At 42.7% G+C, this 23,183-nt stretch overlaps 1 protein-coding gene and 1 pseudogene across 4 annotated transcripts in view; one reads left to right on the forward strand and one right to left on the reverse strand.

The window, feature by feature from the left end:
- Positions 1-12,554, reverse strand: part of SLC35G2 (solute carrier family 35 member G2) — a 36,818-nt gene extending 24,264 nt beyond the window's left edge. Inside the window, exon 1 of one of the 4 annotated variants that reach the window (XM_025377856.1) lies at positions 11,989-12,554. The gene's annotated coding sequence lies outside the window, so the exon portion shown is untranslated. Of the gene's footprint in view, positions 1-11,574 lie in introns of all 4 variants that reach the window. The other 3 variants (XM_025377857.1, XM_025377855.1, XM_025377859.1) reach the window with 3 other exon arrangements.
- An 8,976-nt stretch (positions 12,555-21,530) lies between these two features.
- Positions 21,531-22,623, forward strand: LOC112619400 (annotated as a pseudogene).
- Positions 22,624-23,183: the final 560 nt, after the last annotated feature.

The following is a 23,183-nucleotide window of genomic DNA, read 5'->3' on the forward strand; positions in this document are numbered from 1 at the left end:
AATATTTCTTCTTTCCTTCATTGAGTTCCTAACGTAAAAGAGTTCAGTAAAGTTGCTGATACTTTGGGGTCTTAAATAAAAGAGAGATACAAAGCAAGTGATTTTATACAGTTAGAAAATGATTAAACACACTTTAGTAAAGATAGCAGGCATGTGGATTGAGTTCATATATGGTTATAACTATAAAATAGTGTTAAGCTGAAAAATGCAATTGACATACTGAAGAATGCATGAGAGTCTCTTAACAGCAGAACTCTTAAAGTAGAAGAAAAAATTACTGAGATTAAAGACAGGCTATTTGAACATACACTGTCAGAAGAGCGAAAAGAAAAAAGAATAAAAAGAAATGATGTGGGCTGGGTACGGTGGCTCATGCCTATAATCCCAGCACTTTGGGAGGTTGAGGTGGGCGGATCAGCAGGTCAGGAGACCGAGACCATCCTGGCCAGTGTGGTGAAACCCAGTCTCTACTAAAAATACAAAAAGTAGGCCAGGCACGGTGGCTCACGCCTGTAATCCCAGCACTTTGGGAGGCCGAGGCGGGCGGATCACGAGGTCAGGAGATGGAGACCATCCTGGCTAACACAGTGAAACCCCATCTCTACTAAAAATACAAAAACATTGGCTGGGCGTGGTGGCGGATGCCTATAGTCCCAGCTACTCGGGAGACCGAGGCAGGAGAATGGTGTGAACCCGGGAGGCGGAGCTTGCAGTGAGCCGAGATTGTGCCACTGCACTTCAGCCTGGGCGACAGAGCAAGATTCTGTCTCAAAAAAAAAAAAAAATACAAAAAGCTGGACGTGGTGGTGCGTGCCTGTAATCCCAGCTACTTAGGAGGCTGAGGCAGGAGAATCGCTTGAACCCGGGAGGCAGAGGTTACAGTGAGCTGAGATCGGGCCACTGCACCCCAGCCTGGCGACAGAGCGAGACTCCGTCAAAAAAAAAAAGAAAAAGAAAAAAAAGACTGTATGTCTACAAATCTAGAAAACAGCCTCAAAAGGGCAAATCTCAGAGTTATTGGCCTTAAAGAGGAGATGGAGAAAGAGATAGAGGTAGAAAGTTTATTCAAAGAAATAATATGAGAACTTCCCAAACCTAGAGAAAGAGATCAATATTCAAGTACAAGAAGGCTATAGAACACCAAGCAGGTTTAACCCAAAGAAGACTACCTCAAGGCACTTAATAATCAAACTCCCAAAGATCAAGGATAAAGAAAGGATCCTAAAAGCAGCAAGAGAAGAGAAACAGCATATAATGAAGCTCCCATATGTGTGCCAGTAGACTTTTCAGTGGAAACCTTACAGGTCAGGAGATAGTGGCATGACATACTTAAAGTGCCAAGGGGGAAAAAAAATTTACTCTAGAGTAGTATAGCTGATGAAAATATCCTTCAAGCATGAAGGAGAAATAGTTTCCTAGACAAATAAAAGTTGAGGGATTTCATCAACACCAGACCTTTTCTACAAGAAATGCTAGAGGGAGCTCTTCGATCTGAAAGAAAAGAACATTAATCAGCAATAAAAAATAATCTAAAGGAGGCTGGGCGCAGTGGCTCACACCAGCACTTTGGGAGATTGAGGCGGGCGGATCACAAGGTCAGGAGTTCAAGACCAGCCTGGCCAATATAGTGAAACCTCGTCTCTACTAAAAATACAAAAATTAGCCGGGCATAGTGGTGGCCGCCTATAGTCCCAGCTACTCAGGAGGCTGAGGCAGGAGAATCGCCTGAACCCGGGAGGCAGAGGTTGCAGTTAGCCGAGATGGCACCACTGCACTCCAGCCTGGTGACAGAGCGAGACTCCATCTAAAAAAAAAAGTCATCTAAAGGTACAAAACTCACTAGTAATAGTAAGCACACAGAAAAACATAGAACATTATAACACTATAATTGTGGTATGTAAACTCCTCTTATATAGAAAGATTAAATGATAAACCAATCAAAAATAACTTCAAGACATAGTACAACAGAAGTAAAGAGAAACAACAAAAAGTTAAAAAGCAGAAGGATAAAGTGTAGAGTTTTTATTAGTTTTCTTTTTGCATGTTTATGCAATCTTTGTTGTCATCAGTTTAAAATAATGAGTTAAAAGACAGTATTTGCAAGCCTCATGGTAACCTCAAGTCAAAAACATACAACAGATACACACAAAGTAAGAAATTAAATCATGCCACAAGAGAAAATCACCTTCACTAAAAGACAAGAAGGAAGGTAAAAAGGAAGAGAAGACCACAAAACAACCAGAAAACAAATAACAAAATGGCAGAAGTCCTTACTTATTGATAACATTGAATATAAACAGACTAAATTCTCCAATCAAAAGACATAGACTGGCTGAATGGATTAAAAAGCCAGACCCAGTGAATCTATTTCCTACAAGAAACACACTTCACCTATAAAGATACACATAGACCGAAAATAAAGGGATGGAAAAAGATATTCCATGCCAATGAAAACCAAAAAAGGACAAGAGTAGCTATACTAATATCAGACAAGATAGATTTCAAGACAAAAACTGTAAGAAGAGACAAAGAAGGTCATTGTATAATAATACAAGGGTCAATTCTTCAAGAGGCTATAACAACTATAAATAAATATGTACCCAGTGTTGAAGCACCCAGATATATAAATTAAACATTAGAGCAAAAGAGAGATACCTCAATACAATAATAACTGGAGACTTCAACACCCCACTTTCAGCACTGGACAGATCATCCAGACAGAAAATAAACATAGAAACATTGAACTTAATCTGCAATATAGAACAAATGGACCTAATAGATATTTACAGAACATTTCATCCTACTGCTGTAGAATACATATTCTCCTCATCACATGGATCATTCTCAAGAATAGAATACATGTTAGGTCACAAAACAAGTCTTAAAACATTAAAAAGGCCAGGTGCAGTGGCTCACGCCTGTAATCCCAACCCTTTGGGAGGCTGAGGTGGGCAGATCACCTGAGGTCAGGAGTTCGAGATCAGCCTGGCAAACATAGCAAAACCCCATCTCTACTGAAAATGTAAAAATTAGCTGGGCATGGTGGTGCGCACCTGTAATCCCAGCTACTCGGGAGGCTGAGGCAGGAGAATCGCTTGAACCCAGGAGGTGGAGGTTGCAGTGAGCCGAGATCTTGCCACTGCACTCCAGACTGGGAGACAGAGCAAGACCCTGTCTCAAAAAAAAAAAAATTGGAAATTAAGCAATGGAAATTAAACGCGGAAATTAAGCAATATGCTCCTGAATGACCAAGAGGTCAATGAAGAAATTAAGGAAATTGAGACATTTCGTGAAACAAATGATAATGGAAACACAACATACCAAAAGCTATGAGATACAGTGAGAGCAGTACTAAGATGGAAACTTATGGCTATAAGTGCCTACATCAAAAAAAGAGGAAAAACTTCAAATACGTAACCTAATAACACATCTTAAAGAATTAGAAAAGCAAGAGCAAACCAAACCCAAAGTTAGTAGAAGAGGCCAGCAATTTGAGAGGCTGAGGCTGGCAGATTGCTTGAGCCTAGGAATTTGAGACCAGCCTGGGCAACATTGCAAAACCCCATCCTTATAAAAAATACAAAAATTAGCTGGGCGTGGTGGTGCACACCTGTAGTCCCAGCTACTCGGGAATCTGAAGTAGGAGGATCACTTGGGCACCAGGAGGTTAAGGCTATGGTGAGCTATAATCATGCACCTGCGCTTTGGCCTGCATGACAGAGCAAGACTCTGTTTAAAAGAAAAAACTTAGTAGAAGAAAATAAATAATAAAGATTAGAGCAGAAATAAATGAAATTGAAATGAGGAAAACAATACAAAAGGTCACTGAAACAAACAGTTGGTTTTTTTAAAAGATACACACAATTGACAAACCTTTAGTCAGACTAAGAAAAAGAGAGAAGACCCAAATAAATAAAATCAGAGGCAGCTGGACAAGGTGGCTCATGCCTATAATCCTAGCACTTTGGGAGGGTGAGGTAGGCACTTGAGCTCAGGAATTTGAGACCAGCCTGGGCAACATGGTGAAACCCCATCTCTACCAAAAATATAAAAAATTAGCCAGGTGTGGTGGTGCATGCCTGTGGTCCCAGCTACTTGGGAGGCTGAGGTGGGAGGACTGTTTGAGCCAGGGGAGGCAGAGGTTGCAGTGAGCCAAGATTGCACCACTGCACTCCAGCCTGGGTGACAAACCATATCTCTAAAAAATAAAATAAAATTAGAGATGAAAAAGGAGACATTACAACTGATGCCACAGAAATTCAAAGGATCATTTGTGGCTACTATGAGCAACTATATGCCAATAAATTGGAAAATCTAGAGGAAATGGATAAATTCCTAGACATATATAACCTACCAAGATTGAACCATGAAGAAATTTGAAACCTAGACAGACCAATAACAAGTAACAAGATCAAAGTTGCAATAAAATGCTACTGATTTTTGTATGTTGATTTTGTATCCTGCAACTTTACTGTATCCTAAAGTTCTTTTCCTCCCCATAAAGAAAAACCCAGGACCTCGCGATGGCTCACACTTGTAATCCCACCACTTTGGAATGCCGAGATGGGTGGATCACAAGGTCAGGAGATCGAGACCATCTTGACTAACATGGTGAAACTCCGTATCTACTAAAAATACAAAAAATTAGCCGGGCCTTGTGGCGGGTGCCTGTAGTCCCAATTACTTGGGAGACTGAGGCAGGAGAATGGCGTGAACCCAGGAGGTGGAGCTTGAAGTGAGCAGAGATTGCGCCACTGCACTCCAGGCTGGGTGACACTGCGAGACTCCGTCTCAAAAAAAAAAAAAGAAAAAAGAAAAGAAAAGCAAAGCCCAGGACCTGATGGCTGAATTCTACCAAACATTTAAGGAAGCATTAATACTAATCCTGCTCAAACTGTTCCCAAAAATAGAGGAGGAGAGAATACTTCCGAACTCACTCTATGAGGCCAGCATTACTCTGATACCAAAACTAGACAAAGACACATCAAAGAAAGAAAACTACAGGCCAATATCTCTAATGAATATTGATGCAAAAATCGTCAACAAAATACTAGTAAAGCAAATTCAACAATACATTAAAACAGTCATTCATCATGACCTAGTGGGATTTATCCCAGGGATGCAAGGATGGTTCAACATGTGTGAATCAATCAATGTGATAAATTATATCAACAGAATGAAGAACAAAAACCATATAATCATTTCAATTAATGCTGGAAAAGCACTTGATAAAATTCATCATCCCTTCATGATAAAAATCCTCAAAAAACTGGGCATAGAAGGAACATATCCCAACATAATGAAAGCCATATGTGACTGGGCATGGTGGCTCATGTCTGTAATCCCAGCACTTTGGGTGACTGAGGGGGCGGATCACTTGAGGCCAGGAGTTTGAGACAAGCCTGGCCAACACGGCAAAACCTTGTCTCTACTAAAATACAAAAAATTAGCTGGCATGGTGGTGCATGCCTGTAGTCCCAGCTGCTTGGGAAGCTGAAGCATGAGAATTGCTTGAACCTGGGAGGCAGAGGTTACTGTGAGCCAAGATGGCACCACTGCACTCCACCCCGAACAACAGAGCAAGACTCTGTCTCAAAAAAAAAAAAAAAAAAAAAAAAAAAAAAAAAAAGTCATATACGATAGACCCACAGCTAGTATCGTATTGAATGGGGAAAAACTGAAAGCCTTTCCTGTAAGATCTAGAAAAAGGATGGCCACTTTCACCACTGTTATTCAAGACAGTACTGGAAGCCCTAGCTACAGCAATCAGATAACATAAAGAAATAAAGGACATCCACCTTTGCAGGGACATGGATGAAGCTGGAAACCATCATTCTAAGCAAACTACCACAAGGACAGAAAACCAAACACTGCATGTTTTCACTCATAGGTGGGAGTTGAACAATGAGAACACATGGACACGAGGCGGGGGGAACATCACACACCTGTCCATGGGGGGTTGGGGGCTGGGGGAGGGATAACATTAGGAGAAATACCTAATGTGAATGACGAGTTGGTGGGCGCAGCAAACAAACCTGGCATATGCATACCTATGTAACAAACCTGCACGTTGTGCATATGTACCCTAGAACATAAAGTATAATAATAATAATAATAAAGCAAGAAATAAAGGACATCTAAACTGGAAAAGATGACAAATTATCCTTGTTTACAAATGATGTGATCTTATATTTGGAAAAACCTAAAGACTCCGCCAAAAAACTGTTAGAACTTTAGAATTTATCAGTAAACTATTATTTACAGATAAACAAATTCAGTAAAGTTGCAGGATACAAAATCAACATACAAAAGTCAGCAGCATTTCTATATGCCAAAAGTGAACAATCTGAAAAGGAAATCAAAAAAGTAACCCATTTACAATACCCACAAATCAACTTAAACACCTAAGAATTAACCAAAGATGTGAAAGATCTCTACAAAGAAAACTATAAAACATTTGTGAAAGAAATTTAAAAGGACACCAAAAAATGGAAAAATATTTCATGTTCATGGACTGGAAGAATCAATATTGTTAAACTGTCTATATTACCCAAAGCAATCTATAGATTCAATGAAATTCCTGTTAAAATAGCAATGACATTCTTCACAGAAATAGAAAAAAAAAAATCTTAAAATTTATATGGAACCACAAAAGACCCAGAATAGCCAAAGTTATCCTGAACAAAAAGAACAAAACTGGAAGAATCACATTACCTGACTTCAACTTATACTACAGAGCTATAGTAACCAAAACTGCATGGTACTGGCATAAAAACAGATACACAGACCCATGAAACAGCATAGAGAATCCAGAAACAAATCCATACAGCTATAGTAAACTCATTTTCCACAAAGGTGCCGGGGACATACACTGGAGAAAGGACAGTCTCTTCAATAAATGATACTGGGAAAACAATAACCATATGCAGAATAATGAAATTAGACCCCTATCACTCACCACATAGAAAAACCAAATCAGCCTGTAATCCCAGCACTTTTGGAGGCTGAGGTGGGTGGATCACAAGGCCAGGAGTTCGAGACCAGCCTGACTAACATGCTGAAACCCCGTCTCTACTAAAAATACAAAAAAAAATTAGCTGGGCGTGGTGGCACATGCCTGTAATCCCAGCTACTCAGGAGGCTGAGGAAGGAGAATCACTTGAACCTGGAAGGCGGCGGTTGCAGTGAGCAGAGATTGAGCCACGGCACTCACTGCACTCCAGCCTGGGCGACAGAGGGAGACTCCACCTCAAAGAAAAAAAAAGAAAAAGAAAAAGAAAAATCAAATAAAAACGGAATAATGTCTTAAATATAAGTCTTCAAACTACAAAACTACTACAAGAAAACTTGGGAAAACTCTCCAGGACATTGTTCTGGGCAAAAATTTCTTGAGTAATGCCCCACCAGCACAGCCAACCAAAGCAAAAATGAATAAATGGGGTCACATCAAGTTTAAAAGCTTCTGCACAGCAAAGGAAACAGTCAACAAAGTGAAAAGACAACCCACAGAATGGGAGGAAATATTTGCAAACTACCCATCTGACAAGGGATTAATAACCGGAATATATAGGCCGGGCGCGGTGGCTCAAGCCTGTAATCCCAGCACTTTGGGAGGCCGAGACGGGCGGATCACGAGGTCAGGAGATCGAGACCATCCGGGCTAACACGGTGAAACCCCGTCTCTATTAAAAAAATAGAAAAAAACTAGCCGGGCGAAGTGGCGGCGCCTGTAGTCCCAGCTACTCGGGAGGCTGAGGCAGGAGAATGGCGGGAACCCGGGAGGCGGAGCTTGCAGTGAGCCGAGATCGCGCCACTGCACTCCAGCCTGGGCGACAGAGCAAGACTCCGTCTCAAAAAAAAAAAAAAAATAAAAAATAAAAAAAAATAACCGGAATATATAAGGAATGGTAAATAACTATCAGAACAAATCTAATAATCCAATTTTTAAGTGGCAAAAGATCTGAATAGACATTTCTCAAAAGAAGACATACAAATAGCAAACATGAAAAGGTGCTCAACATCATTGATCATCAGAGAAATGCAAATCAAAACTACAATGAGATATCATCTCACTCCAGTAAAAATGGCTTTTATCCAAAATCCAGGCAATAATAAATGCTGGCAAGGATGTGGAGAAAGGGAACTCTCACATATTGTTGGTGAGAATATTAATTAGTACAACTACTATGAAGAACAGTTTGGAGGTGCCTCAAAAAACTAAAAATAGAGCAACCATACAATCCAGCAATCCCACTGCTGGATATATAACCAAAAGAAAGGAAATCAGTATATCGAAGAGTTATCTGCATTCCCATGTTTGTTGCAGTACTGTTCACAATAGCCAAGATTTGGAAGCAACCTGAGTGTTCATCAACAAATACTTATATACAATGGAGTATTATTTAGGCATAAAAAAGAATGAGATCCTGTTATGTGCAACAACATAGATGGAACCGAAGGTCATCATGTTAAGTGAAATAAGCCAGGAACAGAAAGACAAATTTCACGTGTTTTCACTTATCTGTGGGATCTAAAAATCAAAACAATTGAATTCATGGAGATAGAGAGTAGGCTGGGCGCAGTGGCTCACACCTGTAATCCCAGCACTTTGGGCGGCTGAGGCAGCCGGATCACCTGAGGTCAGGAGTTCAAGACCAGTCTGGCCAACATGGTAAAACCCCATCTCTACTAAAAATACAAAAATTAGCCAGGTATGGTGGCAGGTGCCCGTAAGCCCAACTACTTGGGAGGCTAAGGCAGGAGAATCGCTTGAACCCAGAAGGCAGAGGTTGCAGTGAGCCGAGATCATGCCACTGCACTCCAGCTTCCAGCCTGGGTAACAAGAGCAAGACTCAATTTCCAAAAAAAAAAAAAAAAAAAAAACAGAAAAAAGAGTAGAAGGATGGTGGTTACCAGAGCTGGCAAGGGTAGTGGGAGAGGGTTGGGGGTGTGGGGAAAACTGGGGATCGTTAATGGATACAAAAAGTAGAAAGAATGAATAAGACCTAGTATTTGATAGCACAACAGGATGACTATAGTCAATAATAATTTAATTGTACATTTTTAAATCATTATAATTGGATTGTTTATAAAAACAAAGGATACATGCTCGAGGGGATGGATACCCCATTTACCATTATGTGATTATTAAACATGTTGCATCTCTATATCAAAGTATCTCATGTACCCCATAAATATATATACCTATGTACCCACAAAAATTAAAAATTAAAATTAAAATTAAAATGAAGTAGTCACAAGTCATAGAATCAAGGAGTAGAATGGTGGTTTCCAGGGACTGGAGGCCAGGGGAAAATCAGGAGTTACTAATCAACAGGCATAAAGACTCAGTTAGGCCAGGGGAAAATCAGGAGTTACTAATCAACAGGCATAAAGACTCAGTTAAGCAAGACGCATAAGCTCTAAAGATCTGCTATACAGCATCGCATCTATCAACAATATATATCAACAATGATGTATTATACACTTAAAATTTTATTAAAAAGATAGGCCCAGGTGCAGTGGCACACACCTGTAATCCTGGCACTTTGGGAGGCCGAGGCAGGCAGATCACCTGAGGACAGGAGTTCAAGGCCAGCCTGGCCAACATGGTAAAACCCTGTCTCTACTAAAAATACAAAAACTAGCTGGGTGTGGTGGCCAGCTACACCAGAGGCTGAGGCAGGAGAATCCCTTGAACCCGGGAGGCAGAGGTTGCAATGAGCGGAGATCACACCACTGTACTCCAGCCTGGGCAACAAGTAACACAATGTCTCAAAAAAAAAAGAAAAAATTTTTTTGTTCAGAGGACAGATCTCATGTTACATATTCTTTCCACAATAATTGTTTTAAAGTCCAAAAAATTGGACGTAAATGTTCATTATTATGGGATTGTTTAAATTACTTACATTCTGTCCACACAGATCAATATTATGCAACTGTTAATGATGACCTAGTTTTATATGTATTGGTTTGAAAGACATTAATTATAAATTATATAGCAAAAATGCAACCAATAGAGGATTGGTCCATTTAAAATGTATGTATGTTCATCTAAATGAAAATCTGTTTACAATGGTTTTCTATGTTTATGCATTTCTCTATTACCTAAATTTCTTACAATGAGCATATATTTTTTTCAGAAAAAACAATACCAATGTTTTTGAAAAATACAAATGTAAACTTTAAGAACTTCACAAACCACATACCACCAATATATTTAAAATTGTCTGCATTATGATACATTTTAGTCATATGTTCTTCAGATTATAAATTTCTATAAGATTTATATGTTGTTCTTATTAAAATTTACATTAATTCATTTTCCTTAAGCTTTAAGGAATTTTTTTTGCTATCAATATCAATTTTACATCTTCCTAGACTTTGTTCTGGAATTTAAATAAGTGTAAATACTTAATCGCTCAGCCAAATACCAAACACTTCAATCCACAGGCTCTGTGCCTTTGGAACAGATGATTATGAAAATAAATGGTGCTGCAGAGTTCACATTTACTAGAAGTGTCAAAAAATAAAGATGGATTACAAAAGCTCTAAAAAATGTGTGGCTCGTAGTGTATGATGGTTTTCAAAAGGGATGAGTGTATTTGCATGTGTGTTAGGTTTGTGTGTAAATACACATCCCTGTATCTTTCCTAAGTATATGTGAGAATTCCTGTTTATGCTCATGGTGTGTACTTTCTCATAGGTAATAAAATCTGTTATGCATATGCTTATCTGTACCTCCAAGGCAAGCCACAATTTGCTTTCATGTTATGTTCAGGAAACCAGCCTCAACTTGTCTGAAAAGGGTTTCAGTGTTGGGCCTGCTCCACTCTGGCCACCTGCCGTGGAGATGGGCTATTTTTGGCAAAGGTGCAGAGTAGAAGGGCAACGCAGGCCGCCGCCCAGGAAGTCAGTCGACCAGGGCGCGCGAGGCACTTCAGCACCACGGACACAGGCAAGCCTGATCCAAGTCCTTTCTCGCGGAGGAAGATCGCTCCTCGGGAGCTGCCCCCAGCCCTCTGAACCCTGGGCGTTACTATCTCCGCGCCCTTGATCGTCACTCGGCCGCGAGCTTTCCGCCTCGTTCCTCGCGGAGCCGGGAGAAAACCTGGCCCGAGATGGAAATCCGCGCTGAGCCCTCATACGCCACAACACGACTTCCTGCCGGTCCACGCGACCCTTTTTCCCTCTCCTCCTCTCAAATGAGGCCAAATGGGTGCACGTGGCGTAGAAATTCTACAGCGCCCACAGCACCGTCAGGAAAGATTCGCCTTTTCCTCCCCGTGGCTGCTGGAGGCTGAGCTGACTTGCCCTGAGCCTCCTCCGCCACTCTCGGCCGTGACCAGGCCCTTCCTCCACTAACCCTTGCCCTCGTCTTCCCTTGGGAAAATATTTCTACAAACTGTCGACGTACCACGAAAATCTCAGCGCCCATAGACTGGCGTTCAAGAGTGATGGGCATAAGACAAGACAGTAATGGAAAATACACATTCTTGACCATATTTCTAAAATCATCCAGCCTTTTTTAAAACTTGTATTTGAAATTGATTCCATGACGCCACAGGGACTCACCCCTTGCTTGGGTGGGCTACTGGGCGAGAGGAAAGCAACAGCCCCTGGCTTTCATCATGGACGCTGCAGGAGGGCCCAGACACGCGACAGCGGAAAGAAACGGGAAACCGGGCCGTAGCCGATGCTGGCCCTGCCGTCCCCGTGTCCCGGTTCTCCAGGAGGTGAGCGCAGAGAAATGCGGGCCCCGCGGCCTTTCAGGCGTCGTGCAGAGCACCCTGAGGTCTGCAAAGCGGGCGGGGCGCGTCGCCTCCAACCCGGCCCTTACCCAAAAAGACTGTTCTGCCCCTTAGGTGTGGCGGCTAAACGCGGGTGTGTGGAGTTCGGGGTCCGCTCTCATTCCCCTGTGGGGCGGCCGGGCAGGCAGGGTCAGGGTCCCAGTCCGCCGCCGCCGACCGGCTCCCGGGGCCCGGTTACCTGCGTGTCGCGGCGAGGAAGGTGCCCCCAGAGGCGACTCAGGCGGGCGTGCACTCGCCTGAGAAAATCAAGGCGGGCGCTGCCCGGAGGGGTGCGGAGAGAGCGGGGCGCCGCCGGCGCAGACTCTGCGCCTGCGCTCTCCGCCGCCACCACCCCCTCCCCGCCCCACAACCTGACTCGCGCCGGAGTCGGAGACTGCCGGGGACGCCGAGGGTTGTGACCGAACTGAAGGACTTCCTCTACCCGCGAGGTGGGAGGGTCAAAGTACGGGAAAGCGCCTGCCCGGGCCCCTCTAGCTTACGCCCTTGGAGGGCGCCTGTTTGAAGAAATTGCCTGCCAGGGCTATGTAGTCCGCTGCAAGTGGGCAGGGAGGCAGTTCTGTCCATTTCCACCCATTGTTTGTGCTTAAAAGTCGCAAGTCGATTCCTTGATGTTTAAACATGTGTCCAGCATCGGAAAATCCTGGTCCGGAAAAGTCTTCGGGCATCCCGAGTCCACCCGACATTTTACTGATGAGGTCTCTGAAGTAAGGGTCTTGACACTGCACACCTGGTTCTTCTACCCAGGTCCATATGCCGCAGTCCCAAGTGGAATGAATATAGCCTCTTGGAAACAGACTGGTCATCAAAAGCAGTGGATTTGATGGGTCCAGGGAACAGGCAAGAAAGGGTGAGGGCTGAACCAAGGTGCTGACTGTGGGGAAAAAACAGGAGTTGCCTGTTGCTTTTTCCTCTGTCCCTTCAGACCCACTGTCCACTCCACTCTGTGACTCAGGACTGACCTTTATGGGCTACGTCAACTATAATCTGGCTTTCAATTGGTTTTGGCAAGTGGGAGGCACCAGCAGATCTGAAGGCAGAATGTGATTCAGGACCTCCCCTGCATCCCCAGCGGGCCACCCTGTTAGCAGTGGCTATGTTCTTCATCTGAAAGCCATTACTCCCATCCTGTGGCCCTCTCCTGCAGTTTCCTCCAGGTTCTGGTTACCACTAACTACCCTTGCCGCCTCAGGCCTGGGGTGGGTAATGACGCCCAGAGGTTTCCTTTAACCCCATCCACACCTTTTTAAATAGTCCCTTTATTAAACTCTATTCAACTATCTCATCTTTTCCCCACCTTTCCAGGACACTATAATAGATTTTAGTCCGTTGTGGTTGGCAAAATTCATGAAGACGAAAAGATATGTAAAAGAAATATGGGGCTTTTAAAAGGTGAGAAGTCTTCCAGAGCCATCGTGACAGTTCCCTGGGCTCCAGGCAGCCAGCATGTTAGGTGGTCTCCCCACTGGGCCCCATAGCCCGAGGGTGCCGGTTTAGGTAGACCCAAGAATGAAATTCAGACTGCTCATAAACAGTGTGAGCACCAAAGGGCTGGGGATCATTTGAGAGTCCAGCATAATAGGACTTTGGATTCCTCTTGAGGTAGAGAGACAATCTAGATCTTTATAGAGCAAGTGCTGGTGCTCTCCCAACTACAACTGGGCTGCTTTTGAATGAGTCAATATTCTTAGGACACTTAAGAGAGTCCTGGGAACAGTGGCTGATAAATGTGCTAACAAGAAACTGCTGAGTGAGGCAATTGTCAATTGGGAGCCTCTGGCTGTTTCTGTAGAAAATACAAGAATGTTCCCAAAGAGGGGGAAAAAGGCAAGAGGGCGGGAAGTCATTAAATTGCCTCTAGCACACTATGGTGTGCTTGGTCTGAATCCAGAATTTGACCATTTCTCAGGCTTGTAAAAACAACCAAACTGATTTGACTACTTGGATTCCTTCCCCATCCCCTTAAAAAACAAAACAAAAACAAAATGAACAGACAAACAAAAAACCCACCAATGCAGTATCTTAGCAAGACTTACCCAAAGGGACCCCCAGCTGTAGCTATTTGTAAATAAAATTAATGTCCAAGCAAACACACTATTTGTACTGAATACAAATGAGACCAGAACAGAACATTTAACATGTAAATATTTCCATACTTTCACCCTTCCAAAGAGAAAGGATCATTTGTTGTTCAAACAGGCATTAATTGTGCTGATCTCAATAAGGAGTAGAGGTAAAGAAGCAAAAGGAGCTTCAGAAAGCTAGGCTGATCTGCAAGGCTCAGTTAGATTTTTTGTTTTCGAGAAGGTGGAATGGGGTGGGAATAAGGAAGACAACCAGCAAAGTTTGAGTAAGGGCGTAAGAAAAAAAGACCTAGAATGAGCTGACTTTAGGATAGATGGTTTCTGGGAGTTTTGAGAGAGTGAGACTAGGGATTTAGCACAGCTGACATTCTGAGTGACACCAAGGTATAGAAAGATATGAAAGAGGATTTTTAGACTTTTTGTGATGTTTAATAAATGAAATTATTTTGTGCTATGATACATAGGGCTTTTCCTTACAAGTGTCAAAAACTTAGACTGATTTAAGAAAAGGAGTATATTTGGCTTAATAACTGAAAAATCCATAGATAGGTAACTTCAGATATGACTAGATTCACGAATGCAAACATTGACATCAGGACATGATCTCTCCTTTCCTCTTTGTTGACTTCAAAGAGTTTGTTCTCACATAGTGATTTCTTGCCACCTCCCCACCTTTCCCCAATGTTCAACTTATATCATCTTTATAGCTAACCATTCCAAAATAAGCAGAGCACTTATTTCCCAGTAGTTCCAATAAAATCTTAAGTTTATGTCTCATTGGCAAATTCATATACCTTAATCTAGAGACAGGGCCGGGCTTAGTAGCTCATGACTGTAATCCCAGCACTTTGGGAGGCCAAGGCAGGCAGATCACCTGAGGTCGGGAGTTCAAGACCAGCCTGACCAACATGAAGAAACCCCGTCTCGTTAGGGCCGGGCACGGTGGCTCACGCCTGTAATCCTAGCACTTTCGGAGGCTGCAGCGGGCGGATCATGAGGTCAGGAGATCGAGACCATCCTGGCTAACACGGTGAAACCCTGTCTCTACTAAAAAATACAAAAAAAAATTAGCCAGGCGTGGTGGCAGACGCCTGTAGTCCCAGCTACTCGGGAAACTGAGGCAGGAGAATGGCATGATCCCAGAAGGTGGAGCTTGCAGTGAGCCGAGATCGCGCCACTGCACTCCAGCCTGGACGACAGAGCAAGACTCTGTCTCAAAAAGAAAGAAAGAAAGAAAGAGAGAAAGAGAGAAAGGAAAGAAAGAAAGAAGGAAAGAAAGGAAGAAAGAAAGAAGGAAAGAGAGAAGGAAAGAAAGAAGGAAAGAGAGAAAGAAAGAGAGAAAGAAAGAGAGAAAGAGAGAAAGAGAGAAAGAAAGGAAAGAAAAAGAAAGAGAAAGAAAGAAAGAAAGGAAGGAAGGAAGGAAGGAAGGAAGGAAGGAAGGAAGGAAGGAAGGAAGAAAGGAAGAAAAGAAAGAAAGAAAGAAAGAAAGAAAGAAAGAAAGAAAGAAAGAAAGAAAGAAAGAAAGAAAGAAAAGAAAGAAAAGAAATCAGCCAGGCGTGGTGCCACATGCCTGTTATCCCAGCTACTCAGGAGGTGGAGGCATGAGAATCACTTGAACCCAGGAGGCGGAGGTTGCGGTGAGCCCAGATCGTGCCATTGCACTCCAGCCTGGGCAACAAGAGCAAAACTCCATTTCAAAAAAAAAAAGAAAAATCTAGAGACAGAGAATAGGGGAGAGCTCATCCTCCAAAAGAAAATCAAGATTCGTTTTACCAGAAGAAACCATATAGTGATGGGCAAGTGAAAAAAGAAAATATCCACTATAGGTACCTCTCAAAACAACTTCGGTTAAGATGTATATTGCTTTCCAGTATTTTTTGTGGACACCAAACTAGTGTTTCTTTTGAAAATGACAGCAAGGCAGCTGAAATGTTTCTTTAACTTAAAAAATAAAGTGAAATGTCAGCCGGCACAGTGGTTCACGCCTGTAACCCCGGCACTTTGGGAGGCCAAGGTGGGCAGATCACTTGAGGTCAGGAGTTCGAGACCAGCCTGGCCAATATGGTGAAACCCCGTCTGTAGTAAAAACACAAAAATTAGCTGGGCATGGTGACATGTGCCTGTAATCCCAGCTATTCGGGAGGCTGAGGCAGGAGAGTCGCTTGAACCCAGGAAGCAGAGGTTGCAGTGAGCTGAGATCACACCATTGCATTCCAGCCTGGGCATTGCAGCAAGACTCTGTCTCAGAAAAAAAAAAAAACAAAAAAAAAACAAAAAACAAATAAAAAACAAAACAAAAAATAAAGTGAAATGTCTTGCTGTTCCTATACAAAGAGATACCAGAAAAGATTCTTAAAATGTATTTTAGTCTGAGTTTTCATATACTCACAATTTTTATTTAAGTAAAAAGTCCCGTTTTCTGATCCCAGAAAAGAACTAGAATCCTCAAAGCCCTGAATAAGTTACCAGAGTTCCTCGTTACCATTCTGGAGATACTTATTTCCTCTTATCAACATCATCGACTTCACTCTCATAATCAGATACAAAACTCAATACAGTTGACTCTTGAACAACATCGGTTTGAACTAGACAGATCCACTTATATGTGGGCCTTTTTTTTTCAGTAAATATATTGGAAAAGTTTTTGAAGATTTGTGACCATTTGAAAAAATTTGCAAACCATATAGCCTAGAAATATAGAAAAAAAATAAGAAAAAGTTAGGTACGTCATGAATGCATAAAATATATGTAGATACTAGTCCATTCTATCATTTACTATCATAAAATATACACAGATCTATTATAAAACATTAAAATTTATCAGGCCAGTTGTGGTGGCTCACACCTGTAACCCCAGCACTTTGGGAGGCTGAGGTGGGTGGATCACTTCGAGACCAACCTGGCCAACATGGGGAAACCCTATCTCTACTAAAAATATAAAAATTAGCCGGGCTTGGTGGTGCACATCTGTAATCCCAGCTACTCAGGAGGTTGAGGCAGGAGAATCACTTGAACCCAGGAGGTGGAGGTTGCAGTGAGCCCAGATTGCGCCACTGCACTCCAACTTGTGTGACAGAGTGAGACTCTCTCAAAAAAAAAAAGTCAAAATTTATCAAAACTGGGCCGGGTGCCATGGCTCACACCTGTAATTCCAGCACTTTGGGAGACGAGGGCGGGCAAATCACAAGGTCAGGAGTTTGAGACCAGCCTGGTCAACATGGTGAAACCCCGTCTCTACTAAAAATATAAAAATTTGCCAGGCATGGTGGCAGGTGGCTGTAATCCCAACTACTCGGGAGGCTGTGGCAGGAGAATCACTTGAAACTGGAAGACAGAGTTTGCAGTAAGCCAAGATGGCACCACTGCACTCCAGCTTGGGTGAAACAGCAGAACTTCATCTCAAAAAAAAAAAAAAAACTTATCAAAACTTAAGCAAACACAGACTGTATATGTCACCATTAGCAGTCAAGGGAAATATAAACAAACATGAAGATGCAGTATTAAATCATAACTGCGGCCAGGCACAGTGGCTCATGCCTGTAATATCAGCACTTGGGGAGGCCAAGGCGGGTGGATTACCTTTCTTACTAACATTATCTTTTCTCTAACTGACTTTATTGTAAGAATACATACCAAATACATATAACATATAAAATGTGTGATAATCAACTGTTTCTGTTATCAGTAAGACTTTCAGTCAATAGTAGGCTATTAATAGTTAAGTTTGGGGGGAGTCAAAAGTTGTGTGTGGATTATTGACTGTGTGGAGTTTCAAAATGGATCAAAGACCCGAATATAAGAGCATAAACTATAAAACTCTTAGAAGAAAACATAGGATAGGCTAGGTGCAGTGGCCCACGCCTGTAATACCAGCACTTTGGGAGGCCTAAGCAGGCGGATCACCTGAGATCAGGAGTTCGAGACAAGCCTGACCAACATGGTGAAACCCTATCTCTACTATAGATACAAAATTAGCTGGGCATCTCTACCCCACAAAATAAAAAAAATTAGCTGGATGTCCCTGTAGTTCCCAGCTACTTGAGATGCTGAGGTGGGAGGATCACTTGAATCCAGAAATAGGAGGTTGCAGTGAGACAAGATAGAGCCAGTACATTCCAGCCTGGGCAACAGAGTGAGACCCTGTCTCAAAAAAAAAAGCCGGAGGGGACGGGCAGGCAAAGGATTTGCATAGACATTTCCCTAAAGAAGATATATAAATGTGCTGAGTGTGGTGGCTCACGCCTGTAATCCCAGCACTTTGGGAGGCTGAAGCGGGCGGATCACTTGAGGTCAGGAGTTTGAGACCAGCCTGGCCAACATGGTGAAACACTGTCTCTACTAAAAATACAAAAATTAGCCAGCCATGGTGACAGGTGCCTGTAATCCCAGCTACTTGGGAGGCTGAGGCAGGAGAGTCACTTGAACCCAGGAGGCAGAGGTTGCAGTGAGCCAAGATCATGCTACTACTGCACTCCAGCCTGGGTGACAGAGCAAGACTCCGTCTCAAAAAAAAAAAAAAAAAAATTGGCCAGGCAAGGTGGCTCACGCCTGTAATCGCAGCACTTTGGCAGGCCAAGGCGGGCAGATCACAAGGTTGGGAGATGGAGACCATCCTGACTAACACAGTGAAACCCCATGTCTACTAAAAATACAAAAAATTAGCCAGGCGTGGTGGTACGCACCTGTAGTCCCAGCTACTAGGGAGGGACTATAGGCAGGAGAATCCCTTGAACCCAGGAAGCAGAGGTTGCAGTGAGCCAAGATCATGCCACTGCACTCCAGCCTGGGTGACAGAGGGAGGCTCTGTCTCAAAAAAAAAAAAAAAAAAAAAAAAGGGAAGATATATATACAAATGGCCAATAAGCACATAAGCACATGAAAAGATGCTCAACATCACTAATTATTAGGGAAATGCAAATTAAAAACCACAATGAGATACCCCTTCATATTCATGAGGAAAAATATTATCAAAACACCAAAAATTAACAATTCTTGGCAAGGATATGTGGAGAAATTGGCGTTGTTGGCATTGCTGGTGGGAACTGTAAAATGCTATAGCTGATAGATACAGGAGGCAAATAAGCAAGGGTTCCCAGAGAATCTCTCACTATCCCAAATATCAGATGCCTTTGTGCAGATGAGGGAACCTGCCCAGAGTCTTCCCTGGGCATGCCTGCAATGCCTGTGCCCTGAGAGAGTGGGGTGGAGCCACCGGGAATTCACACTTTATATAAGGGGAGGAGCCTGGCCTCTTCAGCACATGTGTGGTGGCCTGGTATTCAATCTGTGAGGTGAGATCCTGTTGGCAGGACCCCCTCTTTCTTTGCTGAGTTTTCTTTTCATGCAATAAATCTGCCCTCCTTACCCTTCAATGTGTCTGCATGCCTAATTTTTCCTGGTCCTGAGACAATACTCTGGATTTTAACTAAACTAAGGAGTAAAAAATCGTGCATCATAGCCACTGGGAAACTGGTGTAATGATTCTTTAAAAAATTAAAAACAGATTTACCATATCATCCAGTAATTTTACTTCCTTTTCTTTTTTTCTTTTTTCTTTTTTTTCAATTTGAGACAGAGTCTCGCTCTGTCATCCAGGCTGGAGTACAATGGCATGATCTTAGCTCACTACAACCTCTGCTTCCCAGGTTCAAGTGATCTTCCCACCTCAGCCTCCAGAGTAGTTAAGACCACAGGCATGTGCCACCATGCCAGCTAATTTTTGTAGAGACGGAGTTTCAGCATGTTGGCCAGCCTGGTATCGAACTCCTGACCTCAGATGATCTGCCCACCTTGGCCTCCCAAAGTGCTGGGATTACAGGCATGAGCCACTGTGCCCAGCCTGATCCAGTCATTTTACTTATGATACACAAACAAAAGAATTGAAACCAGAGACTTGAACAGGTATTTGTACACCGTGTTCATAGCAGCATTAATCACAATAGCTAAAATGTGGAAGTAACTCAAGTGTTTGTCAATGGATGAATGAATTTAAAAAGTACGGTATACACAGACAATGAAATATAATTCAGCCTTGAAAAGGAAGGACATTCTGACACATGCTATTACATGCATGAACCTTAATAATATTATACTAAGTGAAATAGGCCAAAAGGACAAATACTTTATGATTCCACTTATATGAGGTACCTAGAGTAGTCAAATTCATACAGACAGAAAGTAGAATGGTGGTACTGAGGCTGGGGTGGAGAATGGGGACTTAGTGTTTAATGGTACAAAGTTTCCGTTGGGAAAGACAGAAGAGTTCTGTAGATGGGTGGTGGTGATGGTTGAACAACAATGTGAATGTGTTTAATGCCATAGAACTGTTCACTTAAAAATAACAAAAATGGGGGAATACTTACTCTATTTTAAGGAATAAAGTCTTGATTCTAGAATCACAAATAAAGCCAACTGAAGTATTTAAGCTAAATTTATTATAACTTTTTTTTTTTTGAGAGTCTTACTTTATTGCCCAGGCTGGAGTGCAGTGGTGCTATCTCAGCTCACTGCAGCCTCTACCTCCTGGGTTCAAGTGATTCTTGTGCCTCAGCCTCCTAAGTAGCTGGGGTTACAAGCGCCTGCCACTACGCCTGGCTAATTTTTGTATTTTTAGTAGAGACGGAGTTTCACCATGTTGGTCAGGCTGGTCTCGAACCCCTGACCTCAGGTGATCGGTGATTGGGAGGCCTGCCTTGGCCTCTCAAAGTGCTGGGATTACAGGCGTAAGCCACCGTGCACAGCCTATAATTTTGTCGTTGTCTTTTGCCAAATAGTTTCAGCCATAACCATAATCTTTTTTCCTTTCTTTCCTTTCCTATCCTTTCCTATCCTTTCCTTTCCTTTCCTTTCCTTTCCCTTCCCTTCCCTTCCCTTCCCTCCCCTCCCCTCCCCTCCCCTCCCCTCCCCTCCCTTTCCTTTTCTTGTCTTGTCTTTTTCTCTTTTTTTGAGACAGAGTCACTCTGTAACCCAGACTAGAGTGCAGTGACTTGATCTCAGCTCACTGCAACCTCCAGGTTCAAGAGGTTCTTTGAGTAGCTGGGAGTACAGGCCTATGCCACCATGCCCAGCTACTTTTTTGTATTTTTAGTGGAGATGGGAGTTTCACCATGTTGGCCAGGCTGGTCTCAAACTCCTGGCCTCAAGTGATCCACCTGCCTTGGCCTCCCGAAGTCCTGAGATTACAGGCATGAGCCACTGAGCCCACCCTGTAATCTTTTTAAATAAAAAATACTTGAATGAGGCCGGACGCGGGAAAAATCGCTTGAGCCTGGGAGGCGGAGGTTGCAATGAGCCAAGATCATGCCATTGCACTCCAGCCTGGACGACAGAGTGAGACTCCATCTCAATCAATCAATCAATCAATCAATCAATCAATCTGAATGAGATAAGGCAGGGGTGGAGTTGAAAAAGCTTGAAACAAAGGAAGATAAAAAATTGCACTTCAGAAAAATCTCCTCAAATTGACAAGAAGCAGAATAGCTTCAGGAGGGAATGAGTGAATGTTCAGCGTATTCTCCTCCTCTGGAGCATTGCTAAGGAGTGGTCCCAGGTGGGGTTGCTTGAGGCACAACCAAACGACCTTCCGACATCCATCTATCCCAAAACCGGATCTGTGAAACACTGGATTTGGTCTGTAACAATGGAGATGCAGAGAAATTTAAATGGGTTGCAATATACAAACCAAGTGCCTTTCGTGGAATTTATAATTCCCAGACTCACAAGTGGTATTGAGCAGTTGAAAAACATGCAATCGCTGGTCGGGCGTGGTGGCTCACGCCTGTAATCCCAGCACTTTGAGAGGCTGAGGCGGGTGGATCATGAGGTCAGGAGATCGAGACCATCCTGGCTAACATGGTGAAACCCCGTCTGTACTAAAATATATATATATAAAAAAATTAGCTTGGCATGGTGGCGGGCGCCTGTAGTCCCAGCTACTCGGGAGGCTGAGGCAAGAGAATGGTGTGAACCTGGGAGGCAGAGCTTGCAGTGAGCTGAGATCGCGCCACTGCACTCCAGGCTGGGTGACAGAGTGAGACTCCATCTCAAAAAATATATAAAAAATAAAAATAAATGAAATAAAAACATGCAATCTCCTTGATTGGTGAAAACATACCTACACATTCAACTTCTCCATTCTTTATTTCAGAAGAATGACTGCAGGATAATCTACATGGCATGGAATGCCAAAGATGTGGCTGTGTCTTATTATTTCTACCAGTTGGCAAAAATGCACCCAAGGCCTGAAAGCTGGGAGGAGTTCCTGGATAAATTCATGGCTGTAAAGATGTGTTTTGGTTTCTGGTATGACTATACTGCTGGGAGAAGAGGAAAAGGGTTTTGTATCTTTTTTGATGTATCTTTTATGATGTATCTTTTATGGTATGAAACTGCTGGGAGAAGAGGAAAGGGTTTTGTATCTTTTACCTATTTTTATGAAGACATGAAAGAGAATTCAAAGTGTGGAATTCAGAAGCTGTTAAATAGAAAAAGAAATGCCAGAAGAAACTGTGGAAAAATCTTCTAGTATAGCTCTTCTGATGTGATAAAGCAGAATCCTAGTGGAAATTATACCACTATGGAAAATAATCAGATGGACCATTCTGTCTCCCTTCATAAGAAAGGATATTTCTGTAGACTGGAAGAATCAATTCTCTGTCGCTTAGTATGAGAAATTTGAAGATTATGAAAAGAAAATGAAAGGGTCTACACTGCAGTTTCAATCAGAAATCTAAGAAGGACCTGTTCACCAGGTGCAGTGGCTCATGCCTGTAATCCCAGCACTTTGGGAGGCCAAGGAGGGTGAATCACCTGAGGTCAGGAGTTCAAGGCTGGCCTGGCCAACGTGGTGAAACCCTGTCTCTACTAAAAATACCAAAATTAGCCAGCCATGGTGGTGGGAGCCTGTAATCTCAGCTACTCAGAAGGCTGAGGCAGGGTAATTGCTTGAACCCAGGAGGCAGAGGTTGCAGTGAGCCGAGATCGCGCCATTGCACTCCAGCTTGGGTGACAAGAGCGAAACTGTCTCAAAGGAAAAAAAAAAAAAAAGGACCTACTCTTTCTCCATCTCTTTTAACTAGCATCTAAATTAAAAGAAAAGAAATTCCTTTAAACATTTAGTGAAAGAAAATTCTCTAGTGATATTTTCTTAATTACTCGGATTAATGGTTTATAATACAATAATCAAAGAATTCCGAAGTCTACATAGAAAAAAACAATACAGGCCGGGTGCTCACACCTATAGTCCCAGCACTTTGGGAGGTCGAGGCAGTGGATCACAAGGTCAGGAGTTTGA

This window comes from Theropithecus gelada, chromosome 2 (assembly GCF_003255815.1).
Source record: "Theropithecus gelada isolate Dixy chromosome 2, Tgel_1.0, whole genome shotgun sequence".
In the NCBI taxonomy this organism is placed as follows: Eukaryota; Metazoa; Chordata; class Mammalia; order Primates; family Cercopithecidae; genus Theropithecus; species Theropithecus gelada.